Below are 22,392 nucleotides of genomic sequence, written 5' to 3'. Positions count from 1 at the left end.
TAGGCTTAGTGAAAATACCATTTCACTATTAATGCCACCCAACCGACCTCCCCCAGCTTCACACTCTCTCACACCCAGAAAGATTATAACAAATCCTGGTCACCTTTTGCCCCTGCTAACTACTGCTCCAGTCTTTGCACCGCATGCCTTCTGCCACGAGCAGAGAGCTGGGCACAGGGAGTACTTATATATATACACACACATCTATCTAGTCAGCACTGGAGGTGTTCAGCTGCACAACACACATCTCCCTGCACAGCATCTCGCCTTGTCACAACACCCCAACCCATCCCTCTCTGCTGTAATTGCAGTGCCTGGTCCTTGGGCATCAGCAGAAAGTTGCAGCAAATCCTGCGTTGGTTAAAGCACAATCTGTCCATTCAAAATTGGTGGGGGGTCGCTTTTAAACCACTGAGACATTTCTATTCCCTTTCTGTTTAAAGTAAAACCGAGATGCAGAGATGCCTTCGAACCGACAGCCCCTTCATTTTTCCAGAGGTGTGTTTTAATGAGTGACTCGCCTTCCAAAAAGGGGCCGGCAAAGGGGAAGGACGGCAGATTCTCCACACAAATTCAATAGCTGGTAGGTTGCCATGGGCTAAAGCATTTCTTTGCACACATGAAGGGAAGGGACTCCAGAGCACTAAGGGTTTTGCCTCCCATGAGTTATAGCTCTACCCTTCAAGAGCGGAATAAATGCTTTATCCCATTGCAGCCTGCGATGTATTCTACATAGATGGATTGATTTCCCCTATTGTTCTTAATAAATCCTGGCGCATGAAGAAACTCACTGCACAGCCATTTTTCCTGCCTTGTTCTAACTTGCAGAAGTAATAAGGGTCAGATGTGACTGCAGTGGGAAGCAAAGGCCGTACGCAAGGCAGTGCTCTGCTGGATGCAGTGGGTGTGCTTGCAGGGGCTTGGTGGGTGCAGGCAAGCAGCTCCCTTTTCCCTGTTTATTCCCCCTTTGAGTCGAAGCTGAGGAAAAGGGGAACCATGGCTGGGTACTGCAGCACTGGCGTGGCTCTGACAGGAGCAGCCGCTCAAGATGAGCCTGCACAAGCCTCCCAGATCTGCACAGGGAAAGACAAGGCTCTGGCCCTCTCTGACTCAAGCTCTCAATTGTGAGAGATAAATACATATATTGTATTGTCTGATAAATACAGGGCTGAGCAATGCACCACTGTAGAGCCTTCCCAAGCACACCCAGCTCTCCGTCGTGCCCTGTCCATCAGACCTGTCCCCACCCGCGTCCCAGCTGAGAGAAGTCCACACCACAACACAGGGACTTCTCTATTTTTTCTGTTTGTTTGGGGATTTTTTTAAAATCAAAATGCCGAAACAACACCCTCTCAATGACTCTCAGTGGCACAGCTCAGGCCCCTAGATAGTTGTTAAAAGGTTCTCTCCCTTCCTACCATCTTTTCTACCCACAAGGTCGACACCCATCCTCTTTTACTGCTCCAGGAGGGTGTTTGCTGGACACAGCTTCGCCGGTGTCCAGCAAGGAGGCACTGCTGGGCTCCAGGAAGCAAGTGGCCCTGCACAATCCTGCCTTGGCCACCTGCCTCTAGCTCCATCCAGGCTCCCTGGATTATCGCTGCTGGTCTTCTCTAGCAGCAGCTAACAACTGGCCCTGTTTCAAAAGCCTGGCTGGGAATTTGGCTGTGGGAGGGAGGAAGGGATCAGGTAAAAGAGCTGGTCTCCCATACATGAGTTGGACTCGATCCTTCAGCAAGACATCCAGGGACTCACCTCTCCTTGCACAGGTGGAGACGTCCCAGCCCTTCCCAAGGCATCCCACTCCACGAACTCTCAGTCATGTCTGATTAAGGAAAAGAGAATTTGTCTCAATTAGAAAGAAGTTCCCATATGCACGGACGGATGTCAAGTAATTACCGCATGTCACTCACGTTTGGAAAAGAGACCTTAAATTTGGGGCCATGCAAACTTGCACACACAATTGCAAGTGAGTTACAGACCTTGGCATGCTCCAGAGCATACGTTGTGCAGATGCTTCCAAGCCCATCCCTCGGCTGAAATACACCCAGCCACGTAAAATACAGCCAGACACGACCCCGTTCTCTAATAAGGAAATAAAGCCGAGTGGACCTGCATTGCCAGAGCCCAGACAGCAACACTGTCTCTTTAATTTTCTCCCTGGCTATCTCATCCTTTGCACAAACTCTTTCCTCCCCGTGGCTTCTTCCAGCCTGGTGGGCAAAGTGGGAAAACATCATTAGGGAGGAAAAATAATTTAGTTTGTTAATCAGTATCCAGTGGTGGGAAACAAGAAAGACAGAGAGCTGGGCTGGCGGTTAGGGCTTAGGAAGGGCCAGCACAAAGCCCACCATTCATGACATCTGGGGCTGGGATTCTCATTGAATTAAACAGACACAAAGAGCAGAGGCATTTCATGCTCTCTTCACAAGAATTATCATATCTCCCTGGCACTAGGAAACCTTCAGCACGGGAGAGGGGGAGAGAGAGAGAGAGGGGAAAGCGGGCAGGCTGGGTAGAAATATGGGGCAGGGTAGAAGAGGCTTTGTTCCAGGGTTGGATTTATGGATGGGATGCGGCGCGTTGCTTTGCAGGGAGAGACAGGGCCCTGGCGCGCTGGGTCTAATAAGAATCAGCAAATGTGAAACAGGGGGCCCCTGTGTACCATGAAGCAGGGAAACCCACGTTTGACAAGCCAACAGAATAACCGCTCGCGTCTCAAGGCTGTAGAAGGATGCTGACGTTCCTACGAGATGTGTCGTCTTGTGTGTGTGTCAGCGAGGAGGGGGAGAAGGGGAGAGGCGAGGAGTATAAACAAGAGACCAGGCAGCATCGTTCAGTCATGAAAATTAATTAGCTGATGTGCAAACCATGGCTGCCTCTTCCCACTGCCCTGCAAGCATTCCCCCATAAAGCTATGGTGTGTGCGGAGCCTGTGACTGGGAATGACAGGGGCAGATTAGGCAGCTCCTTGGGACACAAGCCTGGCAGCAAGAAACCCACAGCCCGTGCAGAAAAGGTGAGGAGGGGATGATTAGTGTCCCTGGGGAAGGGGCAGAGCCCAGGGACCAGAAGAAAGAGAAACGGGAGAGACCGGGCACCAAGCTGAGAGCAGGAATCATGTTTCTGCTGCAGCATAAATTGGGGTGGATCTCAAAACCCAGCCATTAAAAAACCAGGGGCTGGTGGACAGCAAAACCATTTAGGGTTTAGATCACAAACTCTCTGGGGCAGGACCTGTCATCTCCTGCAGGCTCACACCATGGAGGCCTGTCCTACTTGGTCTCTAGGCATTACCAGAAGATCTACTTTAAATACTAATTGCTCCATGATCAAGACCTGTGAGCTGCTGGGAGGCTCCCTACAGCATTACCTGTGGGAAGAGGGGATAGATCTCTGACCTCACATCCCCTGGGTAATTTGACCCTGTGCACTTGTGCCACAAGCAAATATTACTACCCAGTGATGAAGATGAGCAATTCCTGACCAACTTCACATATCCCATCCCCAAGCTTCCAGATCCTACTATAATATCATGCTTATTCTTTGGCTGGAACAACCACAGGAGAATAAGGGTGCCAGGGAAAAGGAAAAAAAATGGAATGAAGGGATGCAGAAAGTGATCGGTAGGGAAAAAATAGAGAAGACTCTTTGACATGGGATGTGCACAGAGAACACAGAACATGCTAGAAACAAAGGGATGCAGGGAGAGAGGAGAGGCTGGGATGGGCATCTCGGCAGACATGTAGGTAAAAGTTGAAAAGGAAGCACTAATTAGCACCCAGACCATCACTTTCCATTAATAGCTTGTCACCGTTTCCTTGATGTTGCTGAGAGCAGGGAAGTTGGTATGTGTGATGCTTACCTGTCTCTATCTCATTAACAGAAGTGAGGGTGAGAACAGATGTTTATTGCCTGCATTCAGATAGACAGGCCCTTTGCTGAACTGAGAGGCAGGAGAGAGGGGGAAAGTTACGAAAGAGATGCTCATGAAACACAAGCCAAACCCAAACAATGGAAACCCAAACACAGGACATTTAGATACCTGTGCTGATCCAGAAACAGCCCCAGGCAGGCATCAGGTTCCAGGAATTCTGGAAGCACAAAATTGCTCGGTCAAATAATTATAACCCAGGGCAAATACACTGCCAGCTGGGGTAGAGTGCTCTGGTATCAGCACAAGGTATGTGCAAGGGGCTGTGACTGCATTATACCTCGGAAAGTAAAACAAAGGGCTGCTTACTTTCCAGACTGATTTGCTCAAGGTGTCCATTCCACTCAAAAACAGACAGCCAAGCATCCTATTGAGAGCCAGAATGGAGATACCCACCAGTAAACAAAGGAAAAAAAGAAAACAAAAAGTGCTATTTCAAGCAAAGACAAATATGCTTTGCGTAAAATCACCTTTGGAGTAATTCTTCCAGCAGCTAAAAAAGAGATTATCCTTCCTGTGTAAAACACAAAGGCCTCTCCTTTCCCTCCAACATGTGGAATGGCTCCTGACAGTGACATGGGAAAGAGGGAGTGTGCAAGGCAAGGCAAGACAAGGCAGGGACGCCAATCAGCAAGTACCTGTGAGCTGGTAGCACACGTCTGCTGGTGCGATGACGGGAGCGTGCGTGTGTGTGCACATTCCTAGGGACACCCTCGCTCCACCAGCACATAAATTCACTACGCAAGCCAAAGGTTCCTCAAGAGCAGGAGCCCAAACCTCCTTAGGAGGGAATGAGGGAAAACCAAAGGCAAAGAAAACATCAAGGCAGGGACTGAAGGAACAAAGGCTTCCCCCCTCTCAGCTTGGAGATATCTTCTTGGCCATTTAGCTCAAATCAAGTGTAGGCTCTGTTGACTCCCCCACCTATTCAAACAAACACTTTGAATAGTCTGATAGGTCTTTTCTGCTCTACAGCTTCTCTACCCCTGTGTTTGACATCCCCAGCCAATGCAGTTAATACCACATGCAGAAATACTGCCCTGAAGAGCCCTCGCTTAGATTGCGTGGTCAAGCACTTCAAAGTTAGGAAGTGTCCAATTTATGGCTGTCCATGCAACCTTAATTCCACCTCGCTGTGCAGCCACTCTGGGCAGGAAAAGAGGGACTGAGCTAAAAATAGGCTGTGACCGTGTCGTCAGCCTGGTAAGGGCATGGGCAGGGAGCGGCTGAATTAACGCCTCATGGTCAAAATGAAATCAGGTACCCCCCGACTTGCCAGCACTCGCTTTGGTGCCTTCAACCATGTACATTTTTAATATACAGAAATCACGTGCATTCTAAACATACAGAAAAATGCATTATTTATAGCTAATAAATAATAGATTGTTTATATAAGCAAAAAGAAAAACAATTGTAGGCAAGTGTAACAAATTCCCTTTCCTCCACCCCGCACCCATCCCTGCTTCATCCTGTGCGGGCAGAGAGATTTCAAGCCCCAAGCCTCGGCACAGATTTCTGCCACTATGAAATACAGGACTAATGTTATCTGGCAGCGGCAGAAGGCAGCTCTCCCGGGGCTGGCAGAGAAGGGGACTGCTGGGGCTGGCAGTGCCCAGGCCAGTGCACCCACACACCCTTCACGTTTTCCTCCTGGCACCAGAACACGGAGGAGTTTTCTCCCAGGAGAAGGGTCTGTGCTGGAAAGATATGACCTAAAGGTGGAAAGGGGTGATGGAGCTGGATGTGAACACCCTCCCACCTTCCCTGGCTGGTCCAGAGCTCTGCAATAAAGTGGTGGGAGTCCATGGTTTCACCCTGGTCCTGATCTGTTATTATTATTCCAGGGAAACAATAAATTTTCATTTTTCCCCCCCCTCAAGATGCAAACGAAGGGAAATCGCGATTCTGAACAATTCATAATTCAGCTAAACTTGAAAGGAATTTAAGGGACAAAGAATAGGCATTTCTCGACTCGAAGAGCTTCCCCCAGACGAATTTCAAGGGCCCACAGCAAACAATGGGAGTGTCAGAGGTTCTCAAAAAGAAAAAAAAAGTTCAAGAATCTTTACAATAAAAAGTGTTAGGCAACACAGAGGTCAGAGCCAGCTCCTCCTATAATAAATAGCACGACTACCCTACATTAACTATAGGAGACATTTTAATGCAGTGCCTCAGCTTCGTGCTAATTATACTTTTTCACCATATTTTGAACCTAAGAAAAAATGTCATCAGTTAATTATAACAGATGAGGGAGTGTGAAGACTTCCTCAATAAATAATGCCTTGATATCTCATATCCAACAAGCTGCGTGCTCTGCTCTGAAGGTGCCCAGAAATATGTCCTCTCAGGAAATATATCAAGAACTGATGGTCCCATAAGCTGGCTTTGTTTCCAAGCCTTGATTTTCAGCCCAATAATTAAGTGATTTTTATGGATTGGGGAGAGTAAAGGTCGTGGGACTGCTGGAATGGTGCCAGAGAGAGTCAATGTTTAAAAATAAATAAATTCCTAAATCAAAATGAGATACAAGAGACCTCAAAAAATTCCCCCCATGGCTGCACAGGTGAGCACAGATTTGATTTCTGGACTCATGTCCCATCCTTCCTGCATTTGTGGCATCTCCATGGGAGTCTGGCATGCACTGAAAAAGCCTGGTTTTAATGAAACCAGGCCACTGCTGCCAGCGTGCCACCGGGAGCCAGCCACTGCTGTCCGAGGAGGAAGGGCACTGTGCCCTGCTGCTGTGCCGCCCTGGCGCTGCCCCCGGCTGCACCCATCCCTGCCGAGGCTGCGGGGCGTCCTGGTCCTTACAAGGTTCCTCAACTAAACCATCTTTCTTTCAGCTCCCTTCTCCACCTAGCACCCCTCACTTCCCCCTCTGAAGAGCCGGGATTTGGCGTGGGAAAGATGTCTTTGGGCTTTTCACAAATCCAGTATCCCCTTGAACCAAAACCAATTAGCCTGGCCCAAGGTCCTGCCATTGAAGGACTGTCCCTTCTTTTCAAACCCCCGCGGGCTCAATTGCTCTAAGGAGCCTGGATGTGAATGAGCAAAGCCCGCTTAAAGTGGTACTTAAGGCCAGACCAGGGTGAAGGAAAAGAGAAAGCCTCTATAGGAACAGCAAGCCGAGTTTCCAAGAGACAGCTAACTGCCGGAGATTGTGTTCTTTTGCTCCCCCCATTTTCTTTTTTTTACCCCCACTCCTCAGCTTTCGAGGCAAACGCTCCTAACCAAACCTGAGCCCCTGAATAAGTATTAGAAAACACGAAAGCCAGAACCTCGTCCTGACTCCTTGCAGGAGCCCGGCTGTGGGCAGTGTGATGGCCCAGCCTCGCATGCAAGCTCTGGTCACAAACATGTGCACTCAGAGGGACAGAGGGATGGTGAGAACCCCAAGATGATGTTTTTCCAGTTTGGGTCCTGGCAAACACCTTTCCAAGGTGACCAGGCTTTTGGGCACAAAGCGCCAAAATCCCCGAGCTGGACAGGGTGACACCCCGCACCATATGCTGGGGAAGCCAGCGTGGGCAGCCAAATGTCCATCTTATGCTGGTGGCCCCTGAGGACATCCAGAAGCTCAGGGTGACTGAGGGGCTGCGGTGCAGCAGGGCGACACGCGGTACCCACACCATGAACGGTGTGTGTGCACCGCCACGTGCCAGGCACCTCAGCGCTGGCAGATGCCAAATCAGCACCTTCCCTCCACCCAGACACGAGAGCGTTTCCAGCAGGCGGCCGTGATCCCTCCCTGGGGTACGAGCAGCGCCCATCCATGGCCACAGGTTGGATGGACCCGCCAAGCTCCTGGGCTCTGCCCTTCCTCCAGCGGCACGGACAAAGGCAGGGCACAGCAGCAGGTAAAGGGAGGCACCGTCTGTTTGCATCAAGGGTGTAGGGAGGGCATGGGAGCCAAGAGAGACAAAAGAAATGGCTGAGCCCAGCCTCAAGAGTGGAACTCGCCATTGCCAGCCAGTTCCATAAAAATGCCCATTGATGGGATTTCATCCATAACCAAGCGTGCATGCTCACACAGCCTGGCTCCCAGGGGAGCTCCTTCAAACAGCAGGGCCTGAACAGCCTCTTCTCCACCTCACCCCGAGCCTTGGTGAGTTTGGCTTCCCCCGGTATTTGGTATAAACCCCCTTCATCTCATGCACCAAACCAAACCCACTGCATGGCGGACAAGTATTAGGAAAAGGTGGGAAATCATGAGCTGGAGCATGCGATCTCCCAGAGCATCATTTCCCTGGGGTAAAACCCACAAACCGTATTTTCCATTTATCCCCCAATGGCACATGCTGATTCTTCTCTTTCTGTCTCCCTCTGCCCATCCCCAGCTCTGCCTGAAGAACAAAGACATCACAACCCAGCTCCAGGAACCTCACCCACATTCGGCCTACGCTGCATCCTATCTCCACCAGGAGAGTCCCACTGAGAAGAGAAAGAACCAGGAATGCCGGGACTTGGACTCCCATCTCAGCACGTCTGAAAAAGACACCTTCCCTTCTGGGTTTTGCCTACACAGGGGCAAAGATCCATCCAAACCAACAGCTACCCTAACAGGGCAAAAAAGCAAAGCCACAAAGGGAACAGTGTCCAGCCAAAATCCACCCCTGGCCCAAGGACAGACCCTTGGGGACCTCCATTCCAATATGGCACTTAAAAAAAAAAACAAAAGACAGAAAGCAGAGACCTGTGGGTGGCTGCCAGGGACTCTCTAGATGCAGCAGGTATGTCACAAGCAGAGATTTGCTGGGGGGCTTCATCCACAGCCTCACCCCCCACCCACGCATGCATGAGCTGGGCATTCTCATACCGCTGTCCCCCATCACTCACTGCCACCTCCCTTGTTAATTGAGGGGGTGCTGCCTTCACACCTCCTCGAGACACCCATAGGTTCATGCCAACAATGGGGGCAAAAACAAAGCATTAAAGCACCAGAAAAAATTCAACCGTAATTTCTCTCTCCTGGGCATTAAAGGGCAAATCGCTCAGTCCCTGTCTCAGTCCCCTTCGGGGGAACTGCTCTGGGGTAATGTACCAAGTACATGGCCTGAAAAAATACCTGAAAAATCAGCTCAGGAGAGGTGATTTTGTGGAGAAAAAAAAAAAAAATTGTAAAAGTCAAGAGTGGTTTCTGACCAGCTGATTGAATAGCAAGGTGAAAAAGCTTGCATCAATCCTTTGTAAGAGTTTTCATGTAGACACGGATTTCCACACTTCCATTTTATTTCATAAAATTATATATATATATGTATTTATATATACACACACAAAGACATTTATTATATGTGTGTATATATTTTTTTTTTTCTCAGATCCTCTTTTTATATTTTCACCTTTTGCAATTACAAAAGCCAGGGACAGAAATACCTCCTGGGTTCTGCCAGTGCAGAACACTCCCACCAAACAGATTTTCTCTAACATGCTGGTTGAATGATTCCTCCTGAATTACATTCATTAGGAATTTGAATGTTTCTTTCCTCCATCCCCCATCAAATCATTACTCCGGAATAAATGCATTCATCAACCACCTTGCTCAGTTCCCTCCTGCTTTGTTCAGTCTAGTTTTAAAGCATCTCCACTGAAACCGTTTGCACCTGACTCGATGCTAGCGCACGAAAGGGGGGAAAAAATAAATAGGAGAAGAATTGAGCGCCACTCACAATATTGTGAAAATAATTGGAAAATTATTTCTTAAAAATAGCCAACATAATAAAGGAGGGAAAGGACTAAATTCCTTCCTCCCCACCTCCGATCTCTTCCACAATTTCTGGGATTGCATCGAGTATACATATTCCAGATGGGCTGGAGAGAAGGAGGTTGGTTCTTAATGACACGTCTTTCGCTGCCTTTGGAATGAATGATTCATTCGGATCTTGCCGAGACTCGGTGCCACAGTTGAGTTACATTTCTAGAAAATCCGTATCTTTAATTCTGGCGCTGCGTGTGGGACCCAGCAAATCATGGAATTACTGCTGTAACTTCGGATTAGTAACGCTTTCTAAATGATAGTCTAATTCCAGGCCTTCATGCTTTTCAGCGTTCACACTCACACAGCCTTTTCCCTGGGAGGCTTCCTGCGGAATTAGTGCTGGCGTCTTCGTCTTTCTCTGCCCTTTTTAATTTCTCCAATGACTTCTCATTAGAATATATAATAACAGCTCCTCAGAACTTTTCTTTCTCCCGGTATAGCCAAATTCAGGCTGAGATCCTTTTTCCTTACTGTGGTTATGGCGGTGCTTTGCTGGCCCTGGAAGGGTGCACAGGCAGATTTAGCTTTGCGGGCCTACGTGGCATCTGACGCCATTACCCCGTGCAAGGGAAGGTGGAAAAGCTGCCTGCGAGGCGCGGGGGGCTCCCACCTCTCGCCGCCCCCGCACGCCGCCTCGGCCCTGCGGAGCTCCCCGGTCCCTCGGCTAGGGATGCCCACTGCGGAGGAGAGAGGACGGGGCAGGGTACCCGCCGAGTAGTGGGTACGCGGGGTCTTTCCCAGCCCTCCTCATCTCCCGCAGCATCTCCTGGGGGGCAGAGAGGCGGCTGACAGCCCACTCGCAAGCCCTGCCACGGGAAGGTTTCTCTCTGCAGCCTTCCCGGAGCTGCCACGACCCGCGTGGCTTGGCGGCAGCGCGGGGATCGTCCCTGCGGGATGCGAGCGGCCAGCGCCGGGCGAGGGGCCGGTGGCGATGCTGCCAGCCTGCCCCAGGGGGCCGGGGGGCCCGGGGGACCCCGCTCCCGGCCAGGGGCGCTCGCCCCACGCCAGCTGGGAAAACGTGCTGGGGAGGCTCGGCGGAGAGCACGGTGCTTTGTGTCGCCATGGGAACGGAATGCAGATGTGCCAATTGCTTTTCTTTTCTTTTCTTTCTTTCTTTTTCCACCTTTTTTTTTTTTTTTTTTTTTTTTTTTTATTTGCCAGACATTGTAATACATATTATGTTTCAACTTCTGGGGCTTGCAGCGGAGGTGAGGGAGGCTTTGTGCCTTGCCAAGCGCTCGGCTCCCAAAGAAGCCTCAGGGCCGGGCGGCTGCACGCTGGAGGGGTGCACCCAGCAGCGAGACCCCTTCCCTGGGCATCCCCCCGCAGCTGCGGACAAAAGCAACAGCCACCACGCAAGAAAAGTGATCACATTCTCACCAACTTGACCTTCCAAAGGGAGGCCAGGATCAAATCCATAGCCGAAAAAATAGAGCAAGAGAGAGAGAGAAGGAAAGATAGCCAAAAGCTGGGGGTGGTTCGTGATCTGACCCGTAGGCTGGGACGGGGGCAGGATTTATTTGGGGAGGGCGCTCGCTCTCAGCATCCCCCCGGAGCCGCGACACCCCGCAGCCTAGGAGTGAATTTCCAAGTGCGTTTATCCGATAATTAAACCCCGGATTTATTTGGCAAAGGAAGAACTGGAGCAGGGCTCGCCTTCCTGTCCCCGTCCCTCCCGCCAGCTGCCGCGGAGCCCCGGGCTGTCCGGGGCGGCCCGACGGGGAGGTCGCGGAACCACAGCCCTTACCTGGAGCCCCCAGGGCGGCGAGTCGGGCCGTCTCTGCACTGCCGGTCCCGGTGCGGCCGCTTCCCCTGGGCGAGCAGGTCTGGAAGTCATTTCTACTTTCGGTTATCTAGCTTTATGATGGCTCCACAACACTCATACAGCTAGATAACCAAAGACAGAAACATCCCTCCGTCGGGGATGCCGGCCATCCGTCCGTCCGTCCGTCGTCCGCTCCAAGGTGCGGGCACGGCCGGGGCAGGGCGGCCAGGAGCTGCCACCGGGAACCACACACACATAAAAAAAAAAAAAAATTAAAAAAAGAATGAAAAAAAAAATAAAATAAAAAAAAAAAAAAGAAAGAAAAGAGAGAGAGAGAGAGAGAAAAAAAAAAATATAAATGCGAAGCGGAGAAGATGAGCCGGGGCAGAGCCACGGGCGCACGGCGAGCTGCCGCGGGGGCTCGGAGCCGAACCGCGCCGTACCGAAACAGGTCGGACTGTGGCGAGCCGAGGCGGGCCGGGCCGGGCCGGGGGCGCAGGGCTGGGCTGGGCTGGGCTGCGGGGCCGATGCGAGGCGCTCGGTGCCCAGCCCGCCGGCCCGGCCCGGCGAGCGGCACTCGCGCTCCCGCCCCGCTGCCCAACTTCTACTCCCCTCGCATGGTAATCGCCCCCTTTGGGAAGTGACGTCACGCCGTGCCCAGCCAATCCCCGGGCCCTCATTTAAATCAGCGCCCCCTTTCCCGCGCTTTCCAGCCCGGGATGGGCTTTGCAGCGGGCCGGACCGGGCCGGGCCGGGATGGGACGGGATCGGGTGGGATGGGATGGGACGGGATGGGATGGGATCGGGTGGGATGGGATGGGACGGGATCGGGTGGGATGGAATGGGACGGGATGGGATGGGATCGGGTGGGATGGAATGGGACGGGACGGGATGGGATGGAATGGGATCGGGTGGGATGGAATGGGACGGGACGGGATGAGATGGGACAGGATCTGGACGGGATGGGACTGCTGGGCTCGTCACCGGCCGGCACCGGCCCCTCCGCCGCACCCCGCTACCGGCCGCCTCCTCTCGCCCTGCCCCGGCCTGTGGCGAGGGCTGCGCCGCGGGTCGCTCAACTCCCCTATCCCCTCTCCGCTTCCTCCCGCCCCGACGTGCCCCGGCAGCACCTCCACTGGGCTGGGGGAGAGGCGAACAGCACCCCTGCACAGCCCTGCACCAGCAACTAACCTCCCTTCTCCTCTCCTCGGCACTCCTCTCTCTCCTTTTCGCCTCTTTCCCTTTCCCCTCTCTTCCTTTTTCCTCTCCCCATCCCCTCTCCCCTTCACTCTCTCCCTTTCTCTGGCCTTTCTTTTCTCCCCTCTTTCCTTTCCATCCATTTTCTTTTCGCATTCCCGACTCCTTCTCCCATTTTTCCCTCTCCTTGCCATGCACCCCCCATGCAGCGTGCCTCTCTCACACCTTCTCCTCCCCCAGCAATGCCCTTCCCGTCCGGCCTCCGCACCTGGGGGCTGCCGGAACACCCTTTCTCCGCAGCCACACGCGGAGCCCGCTCGTCCCGAGACGTGTCTCAGGGACGCACCCGCGACCCCCTATAGATCCCCTCTGCTCCCCGTTTCCCCACAGTTTTAATTATTTCCCCTCCAGGTTCTGCTATTTCCTGCAGAGATTCTTAACGCGATGTGCGTGTAGCGGCGAATCCGGCACGTACAAATAATAACAGCAACAATAATCAGACTAGAATGCCAGGAGGTAAATATGATTATCTGGAGCGCTTAACTGACCTGCTCCTCACTAAAAATAAAAAATAAATTAAAAAAAAAATTAAATTGTAATCCCTTGCCGCTTCTGAACATCGCCTTTCTTTAAATCCCAGACGAGGGTAAAATGTGACCTGCTACAAAACGAGGGATCCGCGAAATGAAGCGATGTCGGCGGGAGCAGCCGCGGCAGAGCGCTGCCTGCCGGTCCCGCCGCCTCCGGCTCCCGGCGAGCTCCGCTCGGATTATTTATTTCACCCTCTCTTCGCCCTCCCCCTCCCCGCCATCCCTTTTAAAAAAAAAAAATAAATTAAAATGAAATAAATAAAATCGACGAGATCTATCAGGCTAAAAGCTAAAGGACGAGGGCTGCCAGCCCTTTGCCAGCCGGCGCTGCTCCCGGCGCCCAGGCGAGCCCGGCCACCCCTGCTTGGCTCCCGGGAACTGCCGGTTCCCTCTCGCCTCCTGCCTAACGAGAAACGGGCTCAGGGCTGCTCTGGCCGCTCCGAGGGGGCTGAAGAAGGTGGGAAGGAATATTTTCTCCTTCCCCGGCCCCTCGGTGTCTTCCCCGCGGCCCGGAGCCGCTCGGGAGGGGATTTGGCCGGCGTTTATTTTAATCTATCCTGGAGACAGGGGGGGAAAAATTGCCATGAATGGGATCTCCTTAATTTTACGGCCTTTTTCTCCTAATTTATCGGTTTCGCTGTTGGGGTGGTCGCTGCTGGAATGCTGGCGGCCGGGGCTGAGGAAGTCGCCCGTTCGCCCCGCTGCCCCGGAGGGCAGCCCGGGGGTGCGGGGACGGTGGCACCGAGCGGGCACGAGGGGCTCTCCTGACCCAGGGACCGGCCTCGCTTCACCCCCACGGGGGAGGCCCGGTTACTCACCGCGGGGCCCCGGTGGCGGGGAGAAGCTTGGGGCTCCGCCGAGCGCTCTCCCCGCTGCCGGGGCCGTTCCGGCGGCGATGCGGCCCCGCTCCAGCCCCGTTGTCCCTGCGGCAGCGGCGAGGGCGCCCAGACGGGCAGAGCCAGCCCCGCTAAGCCGCAGCTCTGCCTGGCTGCCGCCTTGCGAGGTCTCCTGCCCGCCGTGCCGAGCGCCCGGGCCGCCGTGCCGCTCAGGAGAGGATGCTGCGGGTAAACCACCGCACCTCGCTGGGGCTGGACACGGGATCCCCTCTCTCTGACGGTCAAAGGAGGTAATTTTCTTGGCAGAAATATATACGATATTATTTTTCTTCCCTGCTCCTTTTCGGCAATGCGTTGCTCTGCTCGGAGCTCTCGCCTTGACCCTCTCTGTACAGGCAGAGCCCCAGTAAGTGGGAGAGAATACCTTGCTCTTGGGGTATTTTTGTTTGTTTTTAGGTTTTGGGTCTTGTGGATTTTTTAAAAAAAAAAATTGGTTATTTTGGTTTTTTTTGGAGGGTGGAGGGAGGTTAGGAGTTGTTTGGGCTTTCTTTTTGGAACAATTTTAGCAGGATGCATACAAAATGGCTCCTTGGCACAGCGCAAAGCACCAGCGAGAAGCCTGGGGAGGGATCGGCGGGGCTGCCCTGGTTCCGGAGCTCCGGTGGCATGTCCCGGAGCCAGCTCGGTTCCTGCTCCCCTGGGCCGCCCGCAGGGGCCGCGGGACTCTCCTTCATCTGCCCGAGAGAAACCAACCCACGGCGGCGGGCGGCCCGACGGGACGGGGAAGGCCGGCGGTGCCGGAGTGGCTCTGGCCATGGTGCTGCAGCGGTGCCGGTCCTGCGGACCTTCGGCCCCAGGCGCGGGCAGGACGGCCCCGCTGGCCGCTCCCTCCTCGGGTGAGCCCAGGCGGGGCGGGCTGGCCGCACCTCGGAAGAGCCCGGTCACCAGGCCGCCCCTGAATTATTGAACGTGATCGCCCAGGAACGAGTCCGCTGCCTTCCCCTCTTCTACGTCCTGCACGTCTGACGTCACTTTTCTTTAATTAGGAGAAGTTATTTTTAGCCAACCTGGAGTAACCCCCCACGCCTCGCAGCCTCGAGCTGCATCTTCTCCGAAATGTTTTTTGGGCTTGGTTTTATTTATTTTTTTAAAAAAAAAAATTTTTTTTTTCTTTTCCCCTCACTTTCGGGGCTTGGCAAAGAAGCGGCAGCTCCCGACGGGCGTGAAGGAAACGCGTCGCTTTGTTTAGTAATTAAAAGCTGCCTCTGAGCAAGCCCCGGCGCCGAAAAGGCAAAGCGGCGGCGTCTCACCCCCGGCTCCTCTTTCCTCTCCGGCCGTCGGGGCCGGGAGCCAGGCCCGGACCGGCCCGGACCTTCCTGGCTTGGAGGGGCGAGGTGCTGCCCGTCCGGGGCCGGGGGTGGAGGCACGTCCAAGGGATCCGGCCAGGTGCAGACTTTCAGGCCACCTGCACTGCTATGATTCGGGTTTCCTTAAGGCTGAGGCCTAAAATGTGTTTCACTTCCAGGGTGATACAAGGGGAAAAAAAAACCCAAAGCAAAACAAAACACAAAAACCAAATGACAAACCCCGAGGAAATAAGCGTTCTCGGGAAGGCAGTGAGCCAAAAAGGAAAAATGAATGGGGGGGAAGGGGGGGGAAAGCAAAAAAGAAAATTTAAAAAATGAGGATAAAAACAGAAAGAAAAAGAAAATGGTAATAAACAAGGATGAAATAAAATAATTTTTTTTTCTTCTTTTTTTTTTCTTTTTTTTTTTTCTTTTTTTTTTTTAAAGCAAAGAAAATGCATACAGCAAATGAAAAATGAAATAAATCCTCCAGCACCAGAAGCCGGTGGCAGATCAGGGCACAAGCAGCGGTAGCCCCGTTGCTGGTCCTCAGAGGTAAATCCGAGCAGGGGAGCGGGACGCCCTGATGTCCTCCCCCTCACCCCTATAAACAGGCCCAGCAGCAGCCCCCGCTGCACCGGGAGGATGAACTTCCTCGGGAGCCCGGGATTTCTCCCGCGGCCTAAAGCCTGGGTGTCCCGGAAGGCTCGGCCTCATCCGGGCGTTTTGGCCGGTGCCGCTTCTCGGACCGGCGGGAGGGGAGGTTTTGGGGGAACTCGTCAGCCCCCAGCAGCGCTCGGCCCCGGCTCCCCCCGTCCCGTCGGGGCTCAGCCCGCCCCGGCCCCTTTCCCGGACTGCAACGTCCCGGGCATGCAGGGGGAAGCTGCCGGAGCAAAAGCGTCCCCGGCAGCAAAAGGTGCCCTGTGTTTCCCACTCGTGCTCCGCCAAGGGTGAGCCGGGGCCAGGGAGAGGAGCGGGGCGGTCCCGGTCCCGCGTGGTGCCGGCACCTGGAGGCGATCAACTTCCCGGCGGGGACCGGCCCAACTTCGTATCCCCCCTCCCTCTCTCCCTGCCTCCCTCCTCCCCCTCCGGCACCGCTGTGCTCCCCCCGGAGGAGACGGTCCCCCCGCACCCTCCCGCCTCCCCGGGGCCGCCCCGCCGAGGCGGCGATGCCCGGCCGCGACACTCACTGTGCTGCCGTGCGGAGGGCAGGACGGTGGTCCCCGGGAGAAGCGGACGGCGGGGCCATTCCCCTCCGCGGGGCGGGCGGAGGGGCGGGCAGGGCTGTCCCCGGCCGAGCGGTGCCCCCCGCAGCCCCCAGCCCCGGGCGCGGGCGGCGGAGGCGGCTCTGCCCCGGCTCCGTGCGTCTTCCCGGCTGCTGCCGGTGCCGGCTCTGGTCGCTGGCCGGGAGCTGCCGCCGCCGGCAGGCTCTGCCCGCACTGACGTCAGCCCGGCAGCCGCCTATTCACTCCAACCATGGCGGAGAGGAGGAGGAGGAGGGAGAGGGGGAGGGGAGGAGGCGGTGGGAGGGAGGGGGAGAGGAGGAGGACGGGAGGAAGGCGGCGGTGGCGGCGGGGGCTGGTGGCTGGCAGGCTCCGCCGAGCAGAAAGCGCAGCCCCTCCGCCTCACCCCTTAATTACCCCCCGAGGACGGGGCTGCGCGGAGGAGGGGGCCGTGTACCCCCCTTTCCCCCTGGTGAGCCCCGCTGCCTCCCGCTCCCCCGGGGCCGCCCCAGCGGGCACCCCACTCTTCCCCCGGGCCCGGAAAGCGCTTCTCCGGGGGAGAGCAGAGCCAGCTCCCCGCCACACCCCAGCACCCGAGTCTCCTCTTGGCGGTGCCCCCCATCTCTTGAGGAACGGACCTAGTGGCGGCGGACGGGGAAAGGGCTGCGGCCGCCCCTAACCCTCCCCTGGCCCGGGCAGCTCCCACCGTGCCCCGGCCGCCTTCCCGGCCCCGCACCGCTGTCCAAATGCTGAAAGGATCCGCGACTGCCCGGTCCGGCCCGGCCCGGCCCGGCCCGGCCCGGCCCGGCCCGGCCCGGCCCGCCTGCGGCCGTCGGGCAGAGCCGAGGCACAGGCTGCCCCCGGGCCGCGTCCCCGGCCCTGGGAAGGGAGTCCCTCCTGGAGCTGTACCGGGCCGGGCCGTGCCTTCCCCGACGGACAGGCCGAGCCCGGAGCCCGGTTCGTCCCGGCAGCCGCATGGCAGCGCCCGGGGGCCACAGCGAGCTGGAAGCGGGGCGCGGGCACGCAGGTACCGCCGGCGCGTCCCCCTCCTCTCCCCTCCGTCTCTATCTTCCTCATCGTCCTTACAGAATCACACACATACTGCACCGCCTGCAGCCTCTGCTGTAAGGCTCAAAAAGCCCTCCCCAAAACCCACAACCCCCCGCACCCCCACCCCTCCTGGCACACCTTTACTTCGCTTCTGACCTCTCCTCTTCCTTCCTGCGTTTAACCTGGCTCCTAATTTTTATCTCCGATTCACTCCTCCGATGCCCCGGAGCGGCTCTGGGGAGTCTCTCGCCGCCCCGATGAATACACAGGGATCCCCAGACAGGTTTTCTATGTAGGAAAAAATAAACCGATCGAGCCCGAGAGATCTGCAACAGCCAAACACGCCGCCTCGCCTTTACATTCGTGTTTTTAAATTCCCCCGTTATTTTCCTTTTTTGCATCTGCAAGTTGCCACGAAAGGAAATACAACCCCAAATTCCACCGCCAGCAGAAATCGGAGCTCGTTGCCAAATTCCGTAGTATTTTATTTTAAAAGGAATTAGCACCATTAATTTATTTTTTTTTAAAAAAAAAACACGTCTTCTCCTCTTCCCGGGGAGTGTAAGAAATCCTTTTGCTCACCCAGAGTCGAAAACCTAATGGCATTGTCGTTAAACACGAAAAGGAGAATATTAAGAAATTGCAACACTCCCTCCCGAGCGCTCCCCCCCTCCCAGTTTATTTGCCCTAATAATTAATTCACAAGAGCTTAACTTCGGTGTAACCCCGGCGGTCTTTTCATTAAAAAATCCCCGCGTTTCCTATTGAATTAGCTCTGCTCCATTGTCGCTGAAATGAAGACGCCAAACCAACTTTTACCCTGAGCATTTTCTCACCAGCCCAAAGAAAAGTCTCTCTCCTTTTTCTTTTCTCTGATTTTTTTTTCTTTCTTTCTTTTTCTTTTTTTTTCTTTTTTTTTCTTTTTTTTCTTTTCTTTCTTTTTTTTTTTTTTTTTTTTAATTCAAGCACCCAGGCGATGGACGTGTCCTGCAATTTAACTACTTTCAAATTCTTTGTTCGGGTCCCACCGGGGCTCTATTGTCACCCTATTGAGAGAGCTTATTGCCAAGTCAAGCCTGAGCGAATTGAGACACGCACGGGAGGAGCCCCGGGGGCTGGGAGCGGGATCCGTGGGCTGCTCGGCCCGGGGGGACCCCGACCCAGCCCCGAGGGAGCGGGCACGGAGCGGGGCAGGGGCTGCCGGCAGCCCCCGGGCCGGGATAACCGGCACCGATTCCACACGAGCTGCAGCCGCCAAAGCAGCCCCGGCCCCGCAGAGCCCGGTGGTTGTGACGGGGCAGCCCCGAGAACGGGGATCCCCGGGATCGGGCTCCTTTGAACCCTCAAAGCATCCCCTGCAGCAGCGCCCTGGCTCAGGTACCACCGCTGCGGGCAGGAGAGGGACTTACCTCGGATGCCCGCGGTGCCGCCAGCTTCCCTCCTTCGCCGGTTCTCCCTTAATCCCGAAAAGGAGGGTCCTCCTCTACTCTCATCCCACCCCCGACCCCTCCACCTCGGAGCCGGCTCCCGCCTGTCTCCCGCCGCCCTCTTCAGCGCTCACTTTGGGAGCTCCGGGGCTCGCTTCCCGAGCAGGGAAAGAGCGGGATCTTGGGATGATTTTCTTTTCTCTTTTCCTTCCCTCTCTCCCGACTCCTCCCCAGCCTGGAAAAGGGGTTGCGAGATGGAATAGGGGGGTACGAGCTTCACGGAAGGGTTATTTGAGGAGAAAAAAAAGCTGGAAGAGCAGTGCTGGGCACAGATTCCCACGTAAGCCCGTACGTCACCTATAAAAATTGCCCGTTTCTCCCGTTTCTTGGCTCCGGGGGGGCAGCTGAGACATCTCTACCTGTGGAGGGAGGGGGTGAAACCCTATTAAAACCGGCACCCCGTTAAAAACATCCTGCTCCAGCTGGGAGGAGAAAGCAGAACCGGGGGATGCTGGAAGGCAGGGGCCGCCTCTCTGCATCATCACCCTCTGCCCCGTGGTGATGTTTGGCCGCCCCCTGCTCCCCCAAAACACCCATCTGGAGCCCTTCTCAGCCTCTCCATGCCGGGGAGAGAAGGAGGTCCGCGGGATTCCACGGCGATGGCAGAGGGAGGGCCGCGGCGGGGACAGGGGTACTCTGCGGCCATCACTTCCCCCCCTTCGCCGCGCTCCTCCTGCCGTGACCAACGGCGTCTCCGCCGTGTCCCGGGGGAAAAGGAAGCCCTTGACCCCTGGCCCCAGGGGCAACGGGGTTAAACAAAGTCCCACCGCCCCATTATCCGACAGACAGCACTGAGCTCCCGGCGGGGAGCGGGGTCTCCAAGAAGCTGGCGAGAAGTCGCAGCTCCCACCTCGGTCCCGGACCCCGACGGGGCGCACCTGGATGGGGATGCTTCTCTGACAGACAGACAAAAAACCCAAAAAATTAGGGAATGAAAAAGAACCCCTATACACGCCCCATTCCGACTTACACATTGCATCCAGCTCTGCTAAAACGGCGGGGTTTTTGAGGTTATTTCGGGTTGCTCACAGCGGTGATTTTTTTATTTTTTATTTTTTTATAGTGGTGCCGTGCCTTGCCGACCTTTCCTGGCTGCACTCGGGTGAGGCACACGCAGCCCCGGCCCTGTCCTGCCTGCGGACAAGGCAGTGGAGCTCGTTGTCACCAACCTTCCCCAAAGCACCGCCGCGAGAAACATTGAGAGCAGAATTTATTTTTTCTATTTACTCTTTGGAAGAGGAAAATTTTTTTTGATGGGGCGGTTTGGATTTTTTAGAATTTAATTTTTTGAAAACACGATAAAAATAAGGGGATAAAAGACACCAAATATGAGAAATCGGGGTTAAAACAATGCATCGGAGGGGAGAAAAGTGCGCCCCAGTCCTTTCCTAGAGGCACTCCGGAGCCGGGGGTCCCTAAACCGCTCTTCCCTTCACTCCAGGGCAACTCGTGGCTCTTCCATCCCGGCGAGAGCACCCGCGGTTTTGGAGCATCTCTCCCCTCCGGCTCCGCACCCCGCGCCCCGCCAGGCTCCCGCAGAAAGATCAGGAAACCTCAAGAGCCCGGTGTGGAGGCGGCCGAGGACGGGCAACCCCCCCGGCTCCCGGCAGGCTCCGGCCAAACGGTGCCTCCCGCTGCTGGGTGAAAGGGGTGAAGCACAACCCCCACACCGAATCTCAAGCTGGGGGCAGCGGGGACTTTAGGGGGCACCGAGGGGCTGTGAAACGCGTTCCAAGCTACAGAACCCTGCACCGCGCTCCGGGTGTGTGCGCGTTCCTCACATCCCACAGCGCTCCCGAGCTGGCTCTGCCTTTTCGGAGAGCGGAGGGCAGCGGTTCCTCACCCTCCATCCCGCCGACCCCGCACCCCCCGGGGGAGGGGGATGCGGAGCTGGAGCTCTGGAAAGGAGGCGCAGCCGGGCTGTGGAGCTCCGCAGGGGCCGGCAGGGGCGAAGGGGAGTCACGGTGCCCGCTGCCCCTGCCCGGTGCCGCACGTGAAACGGGGAACGGGACGGGACCCGAGCGGTGTCCGCGCCCCGACGGCCCCGCGGGGCCCGACCCGACCCGGCCCGGCCCGGCCCGGCCCGGCCCGGCCCACAGCGGCGGGGCCGCAGCGCCACCTGGCGGCTCGGCACGGCCCGGCCCGGCCCGGCCCGGCAATGTCAGCGCGGGGCTGGGCTCTGCCGGGAGCCACCGGCCCGGCCAGAACAGCTCCTGCGGCGTTCAGGGAGCCTGCACCCACCTGTCAGCACCTTGGCACCTCCTATTCCCCTTCCTTGTCTTCCTTGTACATCCCATCCCATCCCCTGCATCCCCTGCATCCCCTGCATCCACCTGCCCGGCACCGTTTGCTGCACCTGTGACCTTTCCCCTGCACCCTGCATCCCGTTCCTAGTACCTTACATCCACACCTTGCGCTTTACACCCTAGCACCCTAACTTCTAGCACCCTGCATTCCCTGCCCTGCACTCTACATCCCACTCCCTGCACCTGTGGCCTTTTCCCTGTACCCTACATGCCCATCCCTGCACCCCCACATCCTACAGTCCATTTTTTGCAACCTACATTTCATCCTGCACCCTACATCCCATTTCTTGCACCCTACATGCCCTGCCTTCCATCCCTGCATCTGTGGCCTTTTCCCTGTTTGCAACCTGCATCTCATTCCTCACACCCAGCACCCATTCCTAGCACCCCACTCCTCGGGCCTGCGGCCTTTTGTCTGCACCCTACATCCCATTCTCTGTACCCTGCACCCCATTCCATGCACTCTATTCCCTTCATCCTACATCCATTCCTTGCACTCTGCATCCCGCTCCTCGCACCCTCCAGCCCATTATCCCGCAGCCGGTGCTCATGTTCGGCTCTGTACCCGCTGCTCCATCCCCAGCCTATCCGTGTGCTTTGGGGCTTTCGGGGTGACCAGGTGCGTGCTGGCCCCACCAACCTGAGCGTCCCTGCCCGCTCGCACGCAGCCGCTCCCCGCGCCCCGCCTTCTTCCTCGGGCGGGTTAAACTCAGGAGCAAAAGGCGCACCGTGAGCTCGGTGAACCCGGTACCGGGGCCGCGGCAGCCCCGCAGCGGCGGCACAGGGCTGGAGGAGCAGAAGAGCGAGCGCCAGCACAGCGCTCCCAGCGCGACCGCGGCAGGACTCGAACCTGCAATCTTCTGATCCGAAGTCAGACGCCTTATCCATTAGGCCACGCGGCCA

At 55.8% G+C, this 22,392-nt stretch overlaps 2 long non-coding RNA genes and 1 other non-coding gene across 5 annotated transcripts in view; all 3 read right to left on the bottom strand.

Annotated features, from left to right (window-relative positions):
* The window catches only part of LOC111934043 (uncharacterized), a 35,010-nt gene extending 23,435 nt beyond the window's left edge, over window positions 1-11,575 (bottom strand). Inside the window, exons 1-3 of one of the 3 annotated variants that reach the window (XR_015275763.1) lie at window positions 11,437-11,575; window positions 4,046-10,187; window positions 1,756-1,825 (exon numbers count right to left, since the gene is read on the bottom strand). This is a non-coding gene — a long non-coding RNA (uncharacterized LOC111934043). Of the gene's footprint in view, window positions 1-1,755; window positions 10,188-11,436 lie in introns of all 3 variants that reach the window. The other 2 variants (XR_015275764.1, XR_015275762.1) reach the window with 2 other exon arrangements.
* A 6,582-nt stretch (window positions 11,576-18,157) lies between these two features.
* LOC111933828 (uncharacterized) lies at window positions 18,158-19,938 on the bottom strand. Its single transcript, XR_002866901.2, has 2 exons — window positions 19,106-19,938; window positions 18,158-18,292 (listed from the first exon to the last, which is right to left on the bottom strand). It is a non-coding gene; the product is annotated as an uncharacterized LOC111933828 (long non-coding RNA).
* Window positions 19,939-22,318: 2,380 nt separating this feature from the next.
* TRNAR-UCG (transfer RNA arginine (anticodon UCG)) lies at window positions 22,319-22,391 on the bottom strand. The gene has a single exon. It is a non-coding gene; the product is annotated as a tRNA-Arg (tRNA).
* Between the last annotated feature and the right edge of the window lies 1 nt (window position 22,392).

This window comes from Cyanistes caeruleus, chromosome 13, assembly GCF_971803275.1.
Source record: "Cyanistes caeruleus chromosome 13, bCyaCae1.hap1.1, whole genome shotgun sequence".
NCBI classification, from domain to species: domain Eukaryota; kingdom Metazoa; phylum Chordata; class Aves; order Passeriformes; family Paridae; genus Cyanistes; species Cyanistes caeruleus.
The sequence above is the reverse complement of the archived record's forward strand: the minus strand, read 5'-3'. Positions and strand labels throughout refer to the sequence as shown.